Below are 19,812 nucleotides of genomic sequence, written 5' to 3'. Positions count from 1 at the left end.
CATAGCACTAGAAGTGGTGTTGCTGGGTAAAGGGTAAGCACGTTTTTATAGTCCTTTGGGCATAGTTCCAAATTACTCTTCAGAATGGTAGGATCAGCTCACAGTTTCACCAACAATGAATTAATGTTCCACCTCTCCCACATCTTTTCCAACATGTGTGTCATTCTCCTGTTCTGTCATGTTAGTCAATCTGATAGGTGTGATGTGGTACCTTGGAGTTGTTTTGATTTGCATCTCTCTAATCAATAGAGATTTAGAGCAGTTTTTCATATGAGTACAGATACCTTTAATTTTCTCCTCTGAAAACTGCCTGTGTCTGAGATTAAGATAGCTTGTCCTCCTTTTTTTTACATGAGGTGAAACATAAGATATTGTGCTCCAGCCTTTTTACCTTTACCTTCTGTGTATTTCCCTTGTTTCAAATGTGCTTCTTGTAAACAACATATTGTAGGATTATAGTTTTTTAATTAATTATGCTATCTGCCTCTATTTTATGGGAGAGTTCACCACATTCACAAGCAAAATTATGATTACTATTTGTGTCTGTCTTTCTCTCTTATTCCCTCCTTTATGCTTTTATTTCTCCATTCTTCTTTGCCCTCAGAAAAGTTTTCCATTAGACCACAGCCTCCCTCAGCTTTCCCTCCCTTCTAGAAGCACCTCTTCCCTTTTTCCTTACTACTTCCTTCATTCCTTCTAACCATCCCCTACCTTTTCTTTCCAGTTTCCCCTCCTAATGCATGTAGGTCAAGTTAGATTTCAATATTTAACTGAGATGTTGCTCCCTCCTTGAAGGAAATCTGATGAGAGAAAACCTCAAACAGCGTTCATGTCCCTCCCCTCTTTCCTTCTGCTATGTTATGTTGTTGTGCATCTTCATGTGAAGTAACTTGCCATTTTCCACCTCTCCTTTCCTCTTCTCCCACTGCAATCCCTTTTTACACTTAAATTATATTTTCATCATTACATCAGTTAATTGATACCCACTCCTGCTATTTTTGCGTATCTCCTTTAAATATCATAAGTTTTCATTTCCCAATATCAACAAGTATCATTCTCCATTTTAGGGATGTAAAAATTTGTCCATACTTAATAACATTTTTCCCTGTTTACTTTTTTATGCCTCTCTTGAAGATCAGATTTTCTATTGAGCTCTTTCCTTTTCATCAGGAAGATCTGTAAACTCCTTATTTCCTTGAATGTACATCTCCTTGCCTGAAAGATTATGCTCAGTTTTGCTGGGCAGTTGATTTTTGCTTGTATTCCCAGCTGTTTTTCCTTATAGAATATAATATTTCAAACCCTCCAATCTTTTAATGTGGCTACTGCAAGGGCCTATGTGATCCTGACTGTGGTTTCCCGATATTTGAATTGTTTCTTTCTGCCTGCTTGCAATGTTTTCTTGTTGACCTGATAGTTCTGGAATTTGGTAGGAATATTCCTTGGCATTTTATATTTGGGATCTTTTTTAGGAGGTAATCAGTGGATTCTTTCAATGACTATCTTGACCTCCAGATCTGGACCTCAGAGTAGTTTTACTTGATGTTTTCTTGAAAGAAAATGTTCACATTTTTTTTTTCATCATGAATTTCCAGTAGACCAATAATTCTTAGATTCTTCTCTCCTGGATCTATTTTCCAGGACAGTTAATTTTCGAATGATGTATTTTACATTTTCTTCTATTTTTCATTCTTTAGATTATTTTTGCCTGATTCTTTATGATACAGTGATATCCTTCTATTTGCCCATTTCTAATTTTTAATGAATTGTTTTCTTCAGTTAGCTTTTGAATTTACTTTCCCCTTTGTCCAAGTTTTACACTTACGTATTGTACCTCCTTATTCATTTGGTCAATTTTAATTTAATTTTATTATTATTGTTATATTTTATTTGTTTTCAGTGTTCTGCAATCACTCCCACAAAACTTAGATTTTTTTACCCCTTTCTTCCCCCTTTGTTCAATCCCAAACCCCTCCCTCCCAGAGACAGCATACAATTGTACATAGGTTCTACATATATATTCCAATTAAACACATTTTCACCTTAGTTATGTTGCATAAAAGAATTAAAATGAATGGGAGAAATTAGATTACAAACCAAAACACAATACCAAAGAGAATGATCTGCTTCATTCTTCATTGGAATTCCATAGTTTTTGTTTTTCCTCTGAAAGAAGCAGGCATTTGCCTTAAGAGATGACTGGGAATTTTTTTAAGTCCTTGCATTGCAATGTAGTTCTAAGTCTATCAGAAAATAGTCCTCACACACTGTGGTTGTTGCTGTGTATAAAGTTCTCCTGCTTCTGCTCCTTTCACTCACCATCAGTTCATATAAGTCTTTCCAGTCTTCTCTGAAGTCTTGCTGTTCATCATTTCATAGTGCACAATAGTATACCATTACATTCATGTACCACAATTTATTCATCCATTGGCCAATTAAGGGGCATTCCTTTGATTTACAGTTTTTGACCACCACAAAGAATGCTGCTATAAATATTTTTGTACATGTGGGACTCTTTCATATTTTTATGATCCCTTGGGAATACAGTCCTAGAAACAGTATTGCTCAGTCCATTGCCCTTTGGGTACAGTTCCAAATTGCTCTCCAGAATAGTTGGATCAGTTCACAGCTCCACTAATAATGAATTAGTGTTTCAACATCTTCACCAACATTTATCATCATCCTGTTTTTTCATGTAAGCCAATCTGAAAAGTGTGATATGGTATCTCAGAGTTGTTTTGAATTGCATCTCTCTAATCAATAATGATTTAGAGTATTTTTTCACATGACTAGAGATAGCTTTAAATTTTTTTCTCTGAACACTGCCTGTTCAAATCCTTTGACCATTTATCAATTGGGAATGAGTTGTATTCTTGTACATTTGAATCAGTTCTCTATATATTTTAGAAATGAGGCCTTCATCACATACACTAATTGGAAAAATTCTTTCCCAGTTTTCTGCTTCCCTCCTAATCTTGGTTGCATTAGATTGGTTGGTGCAAAAACTTTTCAATTTGATATAATCAAAATTATCCATTTTGCATTTCATAGTGTTTTCTATCTCTTGTTTAGTCAAAATTTTTTCCCTTCTAGATAAATCTGATAAATACACTAATTCTTGCTCTAACAACTTTTTGTAGTATCAGTCTTTATACCTAGATCATGTACCCATTTGGACTTTATTCTTGTGTACAGTGTCAGGCACTGGTCTATACCTAGTTTCCTCCATATTGTTATCAAGTTTTCCCAGAAATTTTTGTCGAACAGTGAGTTCTTATCTCAGAAGCTGGGGTCCATGGCTTGATCAAAATGTAGATTGCTGTATTCGTTGACTATTGTGTCTTGAGTACCTACCCTTTTCTACTGGTCTATACTTCTGTTTCTTAGCCTGTACCAAGTCGTTTTGATAACTGCTGCTTTATAATACAATTTGAGATCCAGTAGACATAGGCCACCTTCCTTAGCATTTCTTTTCATTAGTTCCCTTGCTATTATGGACCTTTTATTCTTACAGATGAATTTTCATATTATTTTTTCTAACTCTATAGAGTAATTGTCTGATAGTTTGATTGGTATTACACTGAATAAATAAATTAATTTAAGTAGAATTGTCATTTTTATTATAATCTCTTGGTCCACCCAGGAGCAACTGATGTTTTTCCACTTACTTTTATCTGACTTTATTTTTGTCTAAAGCGCTTTGTAATTGTGTTCATATAGTCCCTGGGGGTGTTTTGACAGGTAGACTCCCAAATATTTTATAGTGCCTACCCTAGCTTTACATGGAATTTTTCTTTTTATCTCTTGCTGTCTGACTTTGTTAGTAATATATAGAAATGAAGAAGATTTGTGTGGGTTTATTTTTTAATCTGAAACTTTGCCAGAGTTGTTTATTAGTTCAAATATGTTGTTACTTGATTCTCTGGGATTCTCTAACTACGTCATCATAACATCTGCAAAGAGTGATAAATTAGTTTCTACTTTGCCCATTCTAATTCCTTCAACTGCTTTTTCTTCTCTTCTTAATACAGCTAACATTGCTAGTACCATATTGAATAACAGTGGTGATAATGGACAACCTTGATTCACCCCTGGTCTTATTGGAAATTCATCTAGCTTATCCCCATTGCATGCTTGCTGAAAGTTTTAGGTAGATACTGCTTATTATTTTATGGAAAGTTCCATTTATTCCTAAGTTCTCCAGTGTTTACAATGAGAATGAGTGCTGTATTTTGTCAAAAACTTTTTCTGCATTTATTGAGATAATCATGCGGTTCCTCTTAGTTTTGTTGTTGATATGACCAATAATGCTAACAGTTTTCTAATATTCAACCAGGCCTGCATTCCTGGTATAAATCCTACATGATTATAATATATTATTCTAATGATTAGGTGCTGTATTCTCCTTGCTAAAATCTTATTTAAAATTTTTGCATCTATATTCATTAGAGAAATTGGTCTATAATTTTCTTTCTCTATTTTGGCTCTTCCTGGTTTAGGTATCAAAACCATATCTGCTTCATAAAAAGATTTTGGGAGAACTTCTTCCAGAATTTTCTCAAGTAATCTATATAGTACTAAAATTAACTCTTCTTTACGTGTTTGATAGAATTCACTTGTGAATCCATCTGGCCCTGGAGATTATTTCCTAGGGAGTCCATTGATGGCTTCGTTGATTTCTTTTTATGAGATGGGATCATTTAAGCATTCTACTTCCTCTTCTGTTAGTCTGGGAAATTTGTATCTTTTAAAATAATCATCCATCTCATTTAGATTGTCGAATTTATGGGCATACAGTTGGGCAAAGTAGTTTGTTATTATTGTTTTAATTTCCTCCTCATTAGAGGTGAGTTCACCCTTTTCATTTTTTGATATTGGAAATCTGGTTTTCCTCTTTCTTTTCTTAATCAAATTTGCCAAAGGTTTATCAATTTTATTGTTTTTTTCCTAAATCCAACTTCTAGTTTTATTTATTAGTTCAATAGGTTTCTTAATTTAAATTTTATTCATCTCTGCTATGATCTTCGGTATTTTTAATTTGATATTTACTTGGGGATTTTCAATTTGCTCTTTTTTGAACTTTTTCAGTTGCATGCCCAATTTATTGATCACTTATATTCATGTAGGCACTCAAAAACATAAAACTTCTCCTAAGAACTGCTTTTGCAATATCTCATAAAATTTTGTAGGTGCTCTCATTATTGTAATTCTCTTGAATGAAATTCTTGATTGTTTCTATAATTTTTTGTTTAACCCACTCATTCTTTGTGATTAGACAGCTTAGTTTCCAATTAGCTTTTGCTTTATGTTACCATAGCCTTTGATTACATTTAAGTTTTATTGTATTATGATCTGATAAGTATGTATTGACTATGTCTGCCTCTCTGCACTGGATTGTGAGTTTTTTCTGACCTAGTAAAAGGTCAATTTTTGTATATGTTCCAGATACCACTGAAAAACGGTATATTCTTTTCTATCCCCATTCAATTTTCTCCAGAGATCTCTCATATCTATATTATCCAGACTTCTCTTCACCTTCTTAACTTTTTTCTTGGTTATTCTGAGGATAGATTTATCAAGTTCAGAGAGGGGGAGTTTGAGGTTCTCTATTACTATAGTTTTGCTTTCTATTTCTTCCTGTAACTCCCTTAACTTCTCCTCTAAGAATTAAGATGCTATACCACTTGAAGCATACATTTTTAGTAATAAAATTGCTTCATTGTCTATGGTACCATTTAGCAGGATATAGATTTCTTCCTTATCTCTTTTGATTAGATCTATTTCTGCTTTTGCTTTGCCTGAGATTAGGACTACTACACCTGATTTTTTTTACATTAGCTGAAGCATAATAAATTCTATTCCAACCTTTTACCTTTATCCTATGGGTATATCCCCTTTTCAAATGTGTTTCTTATAAACAAAATATTGTTGGATTATTGTTTTTAATCCATTCTTCCATCTGTCTCCGTTTTATGGGACAGTTCATGCTGTTCACATTCAAAGTTATGATTACAGTTTTTGTCTTTCCCTATATCTGCTTTCCCCTTCTTTATGCTTTAAGTTGTCCTTTCTCCATTCCCCTCCCCAAGAGTTTTAATTTTTGAACACTGTCTCCCACAGTCTTCCCTCCCTTCATTCAACCCCACTCTCTTTTAATCCCCTTTTCCCATACTACTTCTTCCCTCCCTTTGAGCCTCCCCTTCCTTTTCTTTCTCCCTTCCCTTCCTATTGCCTATGCATCTAGGTGCATTTCTATAATTAACTGAGTTTGTTGTACCCTCCTTCAACCCAATGAGATGAGAGTACCTTTCAAACAATAGTCATCTCGCTCCCCGCTTTCTCTCTACTGTCATATATTTTTGTGCTTCTTCCTGTGATGAAATTTATTTTTTCTGCCTCCTTCTTTTCACATCTCCCATTACAATCTCTTTAAACCCTTAAATCACATTATCCTCACATCATTTAATTTTGTCTATCTATATTCTTTTTACATTCATAATAAATATATAATTCTCAAGATTAATAAATATCATTTTTCCTTACAGGGGTGGAAACAGTATTCTCATACTGTGTATCAGGTTTTTTTTCCTCTTGTTTGCCTTTTTATGCCTCTCTTGAGACCTACATTTGAAGATCAAATTTTCTACTGAGCTCTTGCCTTTTCACCAGGAAGGTATGGAAATCTCTTATTCCATTGAATGTCCATATTCTTGCCTGAAATATTATGCTCGACTTTAAGGAGCAATTAATCCTTGATTGCAGTCCCAGTTCATTTGCCTTAAGAATATTGTATTCCAGTTCCTTTGTTCTTTGAATGTAGAAGTTGCAAGTTCCTGTGTGACCTTGACAGTAGCTCCTCGATATTTGTATTGTTTCTTTCTGGCTGCTGTTAGCATTTTCTCCTTCACTTGATAGTTCTGGAATTTGGCAACAGTAATCCTTGGTGTTTTTAATTTGGGGTCCCTTTCAGGATGTGAATGATAGATTTTTTCCGATGAGTATTTTGCCCTCTAGATCTAGGACTTCTGAGCAATTTTCCTTGATGATTTCTTGGAAGATATTATCCTGGCTCTTGTTTTTATCATGGCTTTCTTGTAGACCAATAATCCTCAGATTTTCTCTCTTGGATCTGTTTTCCAGGCCAGTTCTTTTTCCCATTAGATAATTTATGTTTTTTTTTTCTCTTTTCTTTCTTTAGATTCTGTTTGCCTGATTCTTGATGTTTCATAGATTCGTTAGCTTCTACTTGCCTGATTCTAATTTTTATCAGATTGTTCTCTTCATTTAACTTTTGCATTTCCTTTTCATTCTGTTTAATTGTTTCTTTAAGGAGTTATTTTCACCTGTTAAGTTCGTTCCCTTCAGTGAATTCTTTTTTTTTTCATTTTGTCAGTGGTATTTTTAAAATTGTTGGATTTTTTTCTTCTACATCTCTAATTTGTTTTTTTTAAAAACCTCTTGAACTCTTCCAAGAATGTTTTTTTGGATTGAAACCAGTTCATATTCCTTCTTGACATTTCATATGTAGGTATATTCACAGTGTGGTTCTGTTCTGAATTTGTATCTTGATCTTCCCTGTCCCAGTAGTAAGGTTCTGTTGTTCTTGCTTTTCTGACTTGCTTCTTGTTCGTGGTGGTTGCCTTTTACTTGACTTTTAAAGTGAATTTCTGCTTCAGAGGCATAGGGGGCTCTGACTCACATTTCTTATGCCTGGTTTCTTACTTTGTGTGTTCTGGTCTCTAGCTATTTTAGCTAGAAGCTATGCAATACGGTAGCTTAACTACTGCTGAACTGTCTTGTGTGTGCCAAGACCTAGGCAAGGTGAAGTCTTTCTGAGTTTTCCCAGAGTTACACTGAAGCTCTTGCCATAAGCTGTTGGAGATGGATTGCCTGGCTCTTGTAGGTCTCATCCTACCCTAGGTCTCAGCTAGAGCACAGACAGTCTCAGCAGCTGGTTAATTCTGTCTGTGTTGGTGACTGCTCAATTACTCTGGCTGTGCTAAGGCATGCCTGGTTTCCTGATTTTCCATTTACCAGCTCCACACCCCTGGGGTTCAGTCTCTTCTGCTGAGGTGATATTTGTTTGGATGCTTCTGGTCCTTCGTTGGTCCTTTTCAACCACAGCAAGAGAAACCCTACCCATTGATCTCTTTAGCCTCCCAAGTTGAAAGAGTGATGTTCCCCTTCTGTTGGCTTGACTATTCCATGATTTTTCCTGAGGAAATATTGTTTGGGTTTTTGAGGTCAAAAAGAGGAAAATGAACGCACTTATAGTTTAGCCTGCTATCTTGGCTCCCCAAAGTTCAAGTGGGTGATTTTCAAACATTTAGGTTGTAGGTTGATCGCTGAAGCTGCTCCTATGGGCACTGTGTTTCTTTCTTACTCAGTTCTGCTGGACTCTTGTCTAGTGCTAAGAGACGTGTGAATCTGCACTGCAATTTTGATTCAGTGCTAAGAGGCTTCTGAATCATCACTGCAGTTTTGATTCAGTCCACATGAAACCATTCCCTCTCTGCTATGGCTATGGCAGAATCTGTGCTGCTGCAGCCTGCATGCTCTGTGCTCTCTCTGCCCAGTGTAGCAAATTTTTCCCATTTACTTTCTCGGTTGACCGGGGCTGGAAGTCTGCCACTGTCTGTCTCCTGGTGGACTCTGTCACTCTAAAATTTGTTCAGATTCACTTTTTAGAAGCACGTGCAGGAGTTTGTGATGGAGTTCAGGAGAGTCCCAGCTTTCACTCTGCCATCTTGGCTCCACCCATCTCTCATTGGTTTCTAAGAAATGTATGTGTGTATATAGTTTAAAGTGTTAACATAGAACAAACAAGATAAAATGTATTGAATAAAAACTACCAAAAAAAGATGAACATCAAGATTGGATTAAAAACTACTTAAAACTGATTTTAGGGAAAGAATTTATCATCAAGAAATATTGAATGTAAAGTAACAGAAGATCAATAAAAGTAAGAAGTAAGAGAGTTATGTCACACATTCCTCTTGCACAGTAACTGGGGAATATTGAATTATCATTGTATTTGCCATTCCTTACTATGTAGTGCAGCATTTCAAAAAAGCTCTACTGTAATCTCCGAGTACAGAAAATTTAAAGAAATTGCATTACCCCATGAGTATACAAAGTTCACTTAAATACAATTATAGATTATTTTAAATTCACTGAAAAATAAATAATGACATGTATTCGATGCTCAGATTTAATCAATACAAATATTTGTAAAATGGATGCAAAGGGAGAATGTTGAAAAGGTCTAATATCTCTGACCGCAGTTACTTATGAACAGAAACTGAAATGAGGTACAGAAAATTTGTAAATCTTAGGCCTGCTTCTTCTCTTTTATATATTGCCCTAATGCTGGACCAGGGAGGTACCCAGTTTCTTCTGTCTTTTGGTGGTCTAGGATCTGGATCTACTATCTGCTTTAGGATTACAAAGCCACACAGGGAGGTAATCTCATTAATTTTCCATCCAAATGGTACCAGCCTTCTGAACCTAGAAGTAAAAGGCATCATCTTTGTGTGTAATAGCTACCTTAGTATCAAAGATTGGTACAATTTAAAATAACTTTTTCATGTTCTAAAACTAAATAAAAACCCTTAATTAAATTATAAAAATGAAGCTGGTCTTTTAAAGGTAACACTTTCCCTGAGAGCAAGAATCTATATGTTTTAGGAGGTAGATATTCTGAAGTTTTGCCATATGTATCCCAGAGTTACCTCAGTGTGGGATTCTTCTCAACTACACCCTTGCTTCTTCAGTATTATTCAAATTCCCAGCTCTAAACTTCAACAATAAGAACAACAACAACAACAATAGTTTTCATCACAACTAGAAAGCAGTTTTACCTTCAGGAACTGGAGAGAAAGTATCTTATGTGCTTCCACAACTCCTTTCCCATCCCTGAAGTCAAACCTTTTTGATTCTCATAATCCTAGCAATTTTTACACTGGGAAATTTTTGTCCTGATTTTTTACACTACATTGACTAGTATTATCCCTACAAATCCTACCTTATACTGAATTATGAGGCCATGCTGAGGAGATCCTGCATAAGTATGTTGAGAGTGATTTCAATGAAAATTTCTTCCTAAATATACCATTTTGTCACCCCAAATGCTATGAAAATGGGGAGTTCAGAGTCTTCAATTAGTCTTACCTTGTACATAGTTTTTACTCCTCTATTCTCTATCTGTTCTCCAAAAACCCACCCACCATTATTGAAGTCTCCTTTCTTCACCCTTTCTAGAGATTTCAAAGTCTTTAGTTTGTAGGAATTCTCTTTTTCAACTAATTTCTTTCTATACTACTCAGTTTGCACAAGCAACATAAGTGAACAATTAAATTTGCATTTTTTTTTATTGAAAAGCTCAATTCCTTTATCTAATATTCTAAACTAGCATCTAAGCTCACTTTTCACAGTGTTTTAATTGTATTAATTGAACATATATTCTAGCAGTTTTGTTCCATAACTAAAATCAAGATGCTTGGCTTTAATTTTTGGAAACGCACTCCCAAATTGTTCATTTCATTAATATGTTGTTTTAAAGGTGCTTCAAAATCTTTTAATTTGCAGTGCTGATATTATTATATATCATCTGTCCAATGGACATGTTTCCGGCTCTGAATTACATCCAAATAATTCAGTTTCCTTAATTATTATTACTAAGGTTTTTGTTTAAGAGAATCGGTTCCACCAATTTTCCTCCAGCATCCTATAGTTTAAAAGACACATAATTGACTGAAATTTTAAAGAATGCAAAATCCTGATGATTTAATTGTTTTCTAATTACCAAAACTTCTTGGGCCCTTGAAACAAAATGTTGCTTTCTTCCAAAATGTTCCTCTCACGGAGATTTTACCAAGTTCCTTGAGAGATATAATTAGAAAGATAAGTTTCTTCAACAATGTCCTAATGATATTATGCAAGGCATAAAATTAGTTACATACGTTCACTAAAGCTTGTTTTGATCACTCTTTGTGGAGGAAATCCTATGTAGAGTTCAAACAGCAAAATGATTTACTATAAATAGTAAGTCCTCTGGATGCTCCGTTTTGCCCATACTTTGCTAACTCTATCAATGGATAGGATACTATGGAGCCTGCTCAGTGAGATCTAAGACCATGAAAAATAGCTTATCCTGACAAGTCACAGAGGCAAACAAACACATGCATGATAAAATCCTATGCTATGTAAAACCTACTATTATACTAATATTTCTCAAAAGCATTTGTTAAGCATTGAATATGAATAAGATTGTGCTAGAGATTGATTGGATTTGCACCAAGTTTAGATAGGACATAGATTCTATGCTTATGGTTGAATGAATATATATATATATACACACACACACATATGCATATATATAGTGGATGTATGATATATGATAAATTCATTAAATAAGTAAATAAAAGGAATTCTCACAGGAAAATAATTATTAAACATTTGAGGAATCCTGGAAATATTTATGGGGAAAGTAATATTTCAGTAGGCATGTAAATAGTATGTAGGAATTCAGCTGCTGGGGAATATGAAGAGGGGGATATTATAGGATGGATGAAGAATATGTAAAAGGGTATTGAGGAAGTTTGAAGTGAGATGACAAGGCAGTAATCCAGTCCATTTAGATTTAAAAGAAAACCATAGATGGTGTTAGAATGAAAAAAGCATTGAAAAGACTTTCACAGATTATGTAATGCCTAGACAGCTTTACTGGACAGGCAATAAAAAGCACTAGGGAGTTCTAAGTAGGAAAAGGATGATCAGGAAAAATGAAAAACAGAATATGAATCTGTTGTTTTATATATGGGAGATTGAAAGATTAAAGATGAATAGTTACAGGAGTACCAAAATCAGAAAAAGGCAAAGGTTTACAGAGGAGTAATATGAGAATGTATCAAAAGTCATCAATTGATGTAAAGAGTGAATTTAGGGGGATTTCTTATGACTCCAGCTCGTTGCTTCATTCAGAAAACCAGAGACTAGTCACTACCAAGTATCTCATTATGGAGTCCCCTACAAATAAAGTTCATAAATTTCAAAAAGAAAATGTCTATCTATAGGTCAAAGAAATACAAATTAGTTCTTGTAAGTGCTCATAGAAATTTTCAGTACCTGCCAATGAGTAATTATTTGCTAGAGACACTTGTAATAGTTGTTGAAATAGACAGGGCTTCTAGGTTCTCATAGCTTGTATATGCATGCTGTATCTAAAAGCACTGCAAACAACTATAGGATCATGACCTAAACAAACAAATAAAAACTTAGCTGTGATGATATACTTAGAACTAAAAAAGACTTTATGTGCTACAATGTCAATCACCTCATTTTATAGATGAGAAAAATGAGGCACAAGTAGACTACATAATCACACAGGTAATAAGTTCCAGAGTCGGGACTTGAATCTAAATCCTTCTAACTCTTATTCGGGTAGTCTCTATTTGTACTATGTAACAACTGCTTTTTCCTGACAATCTCTGCGGCACTCACCTCAGTATCATTACTCTTCATGCTGTTCTCCAAATGTATAGCGTTTCCAAATCACTCATGCATTCTCTCTCTAAATGCAGAAGTGAATTTACTTTTTGTATGGTACTCAACTGTAATTCCACTCTGAGCTCTTTCGATTAAGCTATGATTCCTGCCAATTTCTGTCCTCATAGTAGTTGACAGAGAAGTGAGAAACAGAAATATTCCCTTCCTATTTTGATCTATATCATGACAATGGGCTAAGTCAAAGTGAGTTTACATTCTTTATCCAATACCTAGAAGGTAGGTTTCCAACTCATACCAACAATTCTTATAGTTTCGTCACCACAATTGTCCCTTTAGGGCCAATTATGTAAAGTTATTCAGATTACACGGGGTTGTTTCCTCATTTCTTGGACAGCACATAGGAGACAAACAGTATAGCATGAAGAACTGTCTATGTATTTAAGTGACTGTTGTTCATTTTTGATGTACTTACAGGTGGGAGTAGGCCACAGATATAGAGGTCACAAGAAATGTCAGGGAAAGAGAGATAAAATAGAATTTTAGCTGTGTAGAAGTGAAAATTGAAGCAGTGGGTTTGAATGAAATTAGAAAAGTCATGAATTAGAAAGAAAGAAGAGCAGGGGGGAAAAAATCAAAAGATAGGGGAATCACTACTTTAGAATATTGGATAGGAAATTGGGTGACCAACAAAGAAAAAATAATAATAAAGACCAATTAGAGATAAAGAAAGGAAAGTTGAATTCTGGTTTTGTTTTGTTTGTTTTCTGAAAAGGAGCTAGGTAATACAATAAATAAGAGCATACTAGATAAGGAGTCAGGAAGACTTGAGTTCAAATCCAGTATCAGGTACTTACTAGATATGTGACTCTTGTCAAGTGACCTAAACTGTGAACTTCATTTTATCTAACTGAAAAATGAAGATATCAATAATATCTATTTAGAGAGTGGTTGTGAGGATCAAATGGGATGGTGCATTAAAGTGCTTTGTAAGTCTTAAATCCTTATATAAATACAAGTTATTACTATTATCATAATTACTATTTTACTTGTATTAATAATAAAATTTTGGTACAAAAAAATAACTATATGCTTGGAAAACACTCTAGGAATATCTGTTTCTGTCTTCAAGTTTCCAGGTATTAATAAATATGACATTTGTTTTATTTTGCTGTGTTTTGAAAAGAGGTTGATATATAACTTACATTTTTAGGTGTATGAACAAAAAAATAGAGGTGTTGTTGTTGAGCTATTTTCTTTAATTATGCACATTTAATTTATTCTAATGAAGGCAATGTGACAAAATTACTAAAGAAAATTAATTATTTGGATTAAAATATTTTATTACCTATTCTATACCAGACATGTATTATTGCATAATAAAAACAATGCTCATGAAGACTCAATAGCCATTGTGATTGGCAGCCATCTTACAAGGCAAACAAAAAAAGTCACTGCCGAATATGTCACAAATTTTTTTACTATGCTGACCTCAGACTTTTCCCATATAATTTCTAGTTATTCCTTCTGGAGCAACACAGAGCATATCCATTCCCTCATGTACATTGCTATGCTTTAAATATTTGAAGAAAACATATTATGTCTTCTCTTATTCTTCTCTATGCCTGACTAAGTATTGAATCTCTAAAATATCACATAGGAAACTTGCACAAGACACTACAACTTGCAGCTCCACATTTTCAGTGACTGACCCTCAATGCCTTGAATTCTCATCTTGAAAACTCACCCATTCATGAAGACTCTTCTCTATCTCTGACCCTGTCTAGCTTCTTTCAAGTCTCAGCTAACATCCCACCTTTGATAAGAAATATTTTACCAATTCCAACTTCCTGCTGGTGCATTTCCTCTGCCTTATGTTCTCCATGTCTTTATACATAGTTGTTGTTCCACTGTGAGCTCTTGAGAGCAACTGTCTTTCACAAAGAAAAAAAAATCCTTGTGTCTAGGTCACTTCCAGGAAGATAGTAGTTGCTTAAATATACTTGTTCACATTAGCAAAGCTGAAAAGCTGCTGAGTGTATCTAGGTAAGAAGTTTATTTTTAATCACCATTATGTCTCTAATATTCATGCAAATAATTCTTATGTAAGACCAAAATGTTCATGTTGAACTGAGAGACGTGATAACCTCAGCTATAGTTGCTCTATTCTCCGTTCTAACCAACAACAAATTTACTAAGCCCATTCCTTCAGAGCCCATTTTCTCCCTCCTTTTTTCTTTTCAGTTTGAATAACTTTTTAGATTTTGCACAATTCCAGAAAATACATTCTCACCAGGCCCTGCTTTACATATACAAGCATACAAACATACACATACTTATATGTACACATATATACACATACATGCACATATATGTGCATATATACACAGACATGCATGTATTTGTATATGTGTATGTATATGCATGTGTGTATATACACATATACACATGCATATACATATATACGCACATACATATATATATATATACATATATAGTCCATTATTGATCAAGAAATTATTCCTCTATTTTAATCCTTATTTTAGAATACCAAATCATTCCTGAAACACCCTGTTCTTAATCAGCTGTTCACTTCCCAAAATAAAACTTTTTCTTCCAAAAGCCTTCCTTTGAATCACCAGCAAAGACAACCACACTACCTGTGCTTCCAAGGTCTTAAGTTTCTTTCCCAAGATTTCATACTGTCCTCTAGCTTGTCAATATCCTTTCTAAACTGTGTTACCAGAATTAAGCACTTCAGCAGGTACACCCAGGAAGAACATCCAGGTCAGAGATAAATATGTAGAGTAGATAAGTGCCAGGTAATTGGGCATTCAGCAATGCTGATGCAGCAGAGCTTAGAAGATAGATTTTTTTTTTTTGCAAGTCAGGAGACTGTAAATCACATAAAAACACTCTGTTCTTTCTTACCAACCCCTTATCTTTCTTGAACAGAAATTTGCTTTTTTTGTGTTGTTTGTTCCACATTTTCACCATGAAAACATTTTTCCTTAATGGAGAACACAGAAGCATAATAATTGTTGAGTAGTGTGTCATTCTTAATGCTGTATCTTACCATTATGCCATCTTCAAAAAGAAAAGAGCCTAAGTAAAATGGCATAATAGAAAGGGTATTGTATTTGTAGCTATACAGCATGGGTTCAGTTTTTATTCTCAGTACTTATGAACTCCATGGTATTGGATAAGTCCCTTAAACATTCTGAACACTTGTTTCCAAGTTTATAAAATGAAGTCAACAAAACTGCCATTTCCTATTTCTCAGAATTGTCACATGGAAATAGGAATTTTTTTTCAAGCATATACCTTAATGTTTTTTTTTTTAGCTTCTTCAGAGATTGAAAAATAACCTTCTTTTATAAATATTATGTAAGAAACATACACCACCTTATGGTTCAGATACAGAAAACATGATAATATAAGGAGTATATGTTGTCTAAGTCATATTATTAAAATGAATGAATATTTTTTTCTACTAGTATTTGTTAGCTCCATTAATTACCCTAATTTTAATGGAAAACAAAATATAGAAACACAATTTGTCCATGACTGTGAATATATGGATCAGTATTTACAAATGGAAGCTAATGCATATTGTTTTACTGAAATTCAGAGGATGTGAAGGAAGAAATAGATGTAATATAAAAAAAGTCTATAGACCTAAGAAAATAATTCCATGAAGTCCAAGTGGAAAATATACAATACATTTTGAATTAGGAATTCTCAATTTCTATTCTATTCCACGTGTGCGACAATTTTTGTTGTGATATTTAGAAATATTTTGAGCATTTTTTCTCACCCAGTGGTGAGAGAATAGATTTTGTTATTGGAGAAAATATCTGCCTACTGTTTCAAAAATCTATGGAACTATAATATCTAGTTGTCCTTCTGTACTGTCCGGACAGAAGGTAATATGTCACAGGAATAACTTGTATGCTAGCCACTAAGGGCATTTATTGTTTATTCTAATTGAGCTAGATGTTTTACTGTACAATTTTATTTCAAATAAGTTTTTAATTGCTACTTTGTTTCTTACATTACTGCGATCATCCAAAATGCCTTTCCCCTTCCTCCTTCCAGACAGTCAGCCCATATGAGAAAAAGTATTTTCTTTTTTGAGAGGAAAAAAGAATCAGTACATTTCAATACATTGAAAAAGTCTGAAAAAAATATTCAGTGTGGGACACTTTGTACTTCTGACCTTTACAAAGGCTAAGTTAGATGTGTCCTCTTATAACTTTACTCAAGTCCTCCTCGATGTTTATATTTTCTTATATACTTTTGGCGTTTGGGCTTGTATGTTTTTTTTTTCTCCATTTTCATGACTGTAAATACTGTGTATATTGTTTTCTTGGCTTTACGCCATTTTGCATAAGTTTGTATAGATCTTTTCATGTGTCTCTATGTACATCACATGCATATTTTTATAGCACATGTCATTACATTCACATACCACAAGTTGTTTGGTTTTTCCCTAATTAATGGTGAGCTACTTTGATTGCAATTGTTAACTATCACAAAAATTCTGATACTGATATTTTGTAATATATGGGGACTCTCTTCTTATCAGTTCATTCTTTGGTTGATACTGATATTTTGTAATATATGGGGACTCTCTTCTTATCAGTTCATTCTTTGGTACATGACTCCTGTAATAGAGTCTCTGCTTCAAAGGGCATGGATATGTAAGTCACTTTTTTTGCATAATTCCTACTTGCTTTACAAAATGGCCATACCAATTTAATACTCCACTATGTATTTGTATGCCTATCATTCCACACACCCTCCAATATTGACTCTTGCTTTTCTTATCATTTTGGCAATTTGAAGGCTCTGACATGAAAATTTAGAATTGTTTTGATTTACATTTATCTTGTTATTAATGAAATAAAGCTTTTTCATGTCATCAGGAATACTTTGCAATACTTCTTTGAGAACTCTATTCATACTTTTGACCATTTATCTAATGTAAAATAGCTTTTACACACACACACACACACACACACACACACATACACACACAGACATGCATGTGATACCTGGATACCAAATCTTTATTGGAGAAATATGATAAAAAGGTTTTCCCTTATTTAAGCACGTCCCATTGTATTCTAGAAGCAATATCATTTTTTTTTCTGTTCAGAAGCTTTTCAGTTTTAGGTAATCAAATTTTTCTATGCTGTATTTTTATAATATTTCCTATTTTATATGGTTAATAATGCATATCCTACTCATAGTTCTTAGAGACATATAAACTGTTACTCTTCTAATTTTTTTTCTTATATTATGCTCTTTTCTATTAAAGTTTTGTGTCCATTTGGAATTTATTGTAGAACATGTTATAAATTGTTCATCTAAATCTAATTTATGTCAGACTACTTTATATCATGAAATTTTATACAACAATGAGTTTTACCCTAGTTAATTTAAATTTTCCACTTTATGAAACATTGGGTTATTATGTCCTATCATTTCTAATTATCCATTTTCCACTCTGTTCCATTGATCTCTCTGTCTCTCACCCTCTCTGTTCACCAATACCAGATAGTTTTGATGACTGTTTTTTTAGAAGATAATTTGAGGTCCAGAAGTGCTCTATTGTCTCTGCTTCTTTTCATCATTTCCCTTAATATTGAAGATGCTGTTGTTTTTTCTAATGGATTTTAATAAATGCTGTAAAATATCCCCTTTCTAACCTGATAGGTAAACCATTAAACATGCAAGTTAATTTGATATTTTTGTCATTTTTATTATATTAGCCCAGCTTACACTATGCACTAAATATTCCTCCAGTTATTTAAATTTGAGGAGCTCCTTGCAATTTAATCTACACAAGATTTTTTGTTTTGTTTTGTGTGTTGTGTTTGCATCTTTGCACTGATCCCCAGATATATATATATATGTATATATATATATATATGTATATATATATGTATGTATATACGTATATATGTATGTAAGTGTATATAAATAGAGAGAGAGATATATAGATATATAGATACATTGAATTTTGTAATTATTTGGATTGGGATTTTCCTTTCTATTAACACTTTCATGATTTATGCTATTATTATACAAAAATGCTGTTTATTTTTTTAACCAGGAATTTTTTTAAAGAAACAGTGCATTAGATCCTCCTGAGTAGTTGACTCCACCCTTGACAAAGTAACTTAAACTTCTGAATGATTGCTTTCATAAGAAAAAAAGAAAACAGTGTTTCATTTTGTATTTTTTCAGTGTCTAAGAGAAGGCACACCTTTCTAAGTCTCCTTGGAATTTTGTTTTTGCTCAGTAAACTTTAAAAAGTTAGTAGTTCTTTTTTCATCCATGAGATGAGTGCATCAAGGTGTGACTGGGATGACATTTCCACTAGTGTACCTTCTGGTAAAAACTGGATGGGAAAAATCTATTTCTGCCTCTAAATCTTCTCAGAGTATTGAGAGTTCTGAGAGTTATTTGATTATTTGGTGGTTATATCGTTCTCCCTAGAAGGTTGCATTTAGACTTTCTCTGAACTATTCATTGAATTTTCCATCAAGGATTGTGAATTCTGTTCATCAGAAGCATACTCTGATTCAGCTTATTGCTGAGGCTCTACATGGACCCTATCAGACTTCACTAGAGGGCCATCCCTTTGTACCGTGAAATTCCATTCTGATACCGGCCTAGAATTGTTACTAGTCTGCATAACTGGTAACGCATTGGCTATGGAGCTCTAGCTGCTGTTGTCACCCTGCATGTCCATAATCCCTGGGGGTGAACTGTTATCTGGTTTGGTCACCATCTCATCTTTACCCTTCTTCTTACTTTTTTTTTTTTCCTTAGGCTCTGTAATGGGGACCCACTTAGAGATCTACAGGGACATGTTGCCTACAGTCACCTATTTCTTATACCATTTCTGCACTTTCTCAGTGGTCTCCATGACCCTCTTGATATCATCTTTGGCCTTGCTTCTGGTCTTGGCTTGAATCCACCTGCCTGACATGGTGCTAGCTAGGTGAGTTAGACTGGTGGAGTGCAACCTGTCCCTTTTCACTTTTCCCCCCTCAGTCTGGCAATGACTTGTATGCATGCACTCACACACACACACACACACACACACACACACACACACACACACACAAACACGCACAGCCTGCTGCCATTGCTCAATATTCTTTATTTTTGAGGATTTATTTCATGAAGTGAAAATTTTCTGAAACTATTGTCTCAATTAGTAGCTTTGTTTATTCCTTAGAATTTTCCAAATAAATCATCATATCAGTAAACAAGTTAAATTTTTATTTCATT

General features: G+C 34.0%; 1 pseudogene; it reads right to left on the bottom strand.

The window, feature by feature from the left end:
- Positions 1-18,982: 18,982 nt before the first annotated feature.
- LOC140502603 (B-cell CLL/lymphoma 7 protein family member A pseudogene) lies at positions 18,983-19,507 on the bottom strand (annotated as a pseudogene).
- Between the last annotated feature and the right edge of the window lie 305 nt (positions 19,508-19,812).

Source organism: Notamacropus eugenii, chromosome 4 (genome assembly GCF_028372415.1).
Source record: "Notamacropus eugenii isolate mMacEug1 chromosome 4, mMacEug1.pri_v2, whole genome shotgun sequence".
Classification (NCBI taxonomy): domain Eukaryota; kingdom Metazoa; phylum Chordata; class Mammalia; order Diprotodontia; family Macropodidae; genus Notamacropus; species Notamacropus eugenii.
This window is presented reverse-complemented; position numbering and strand designations above follow the sequence as displayed.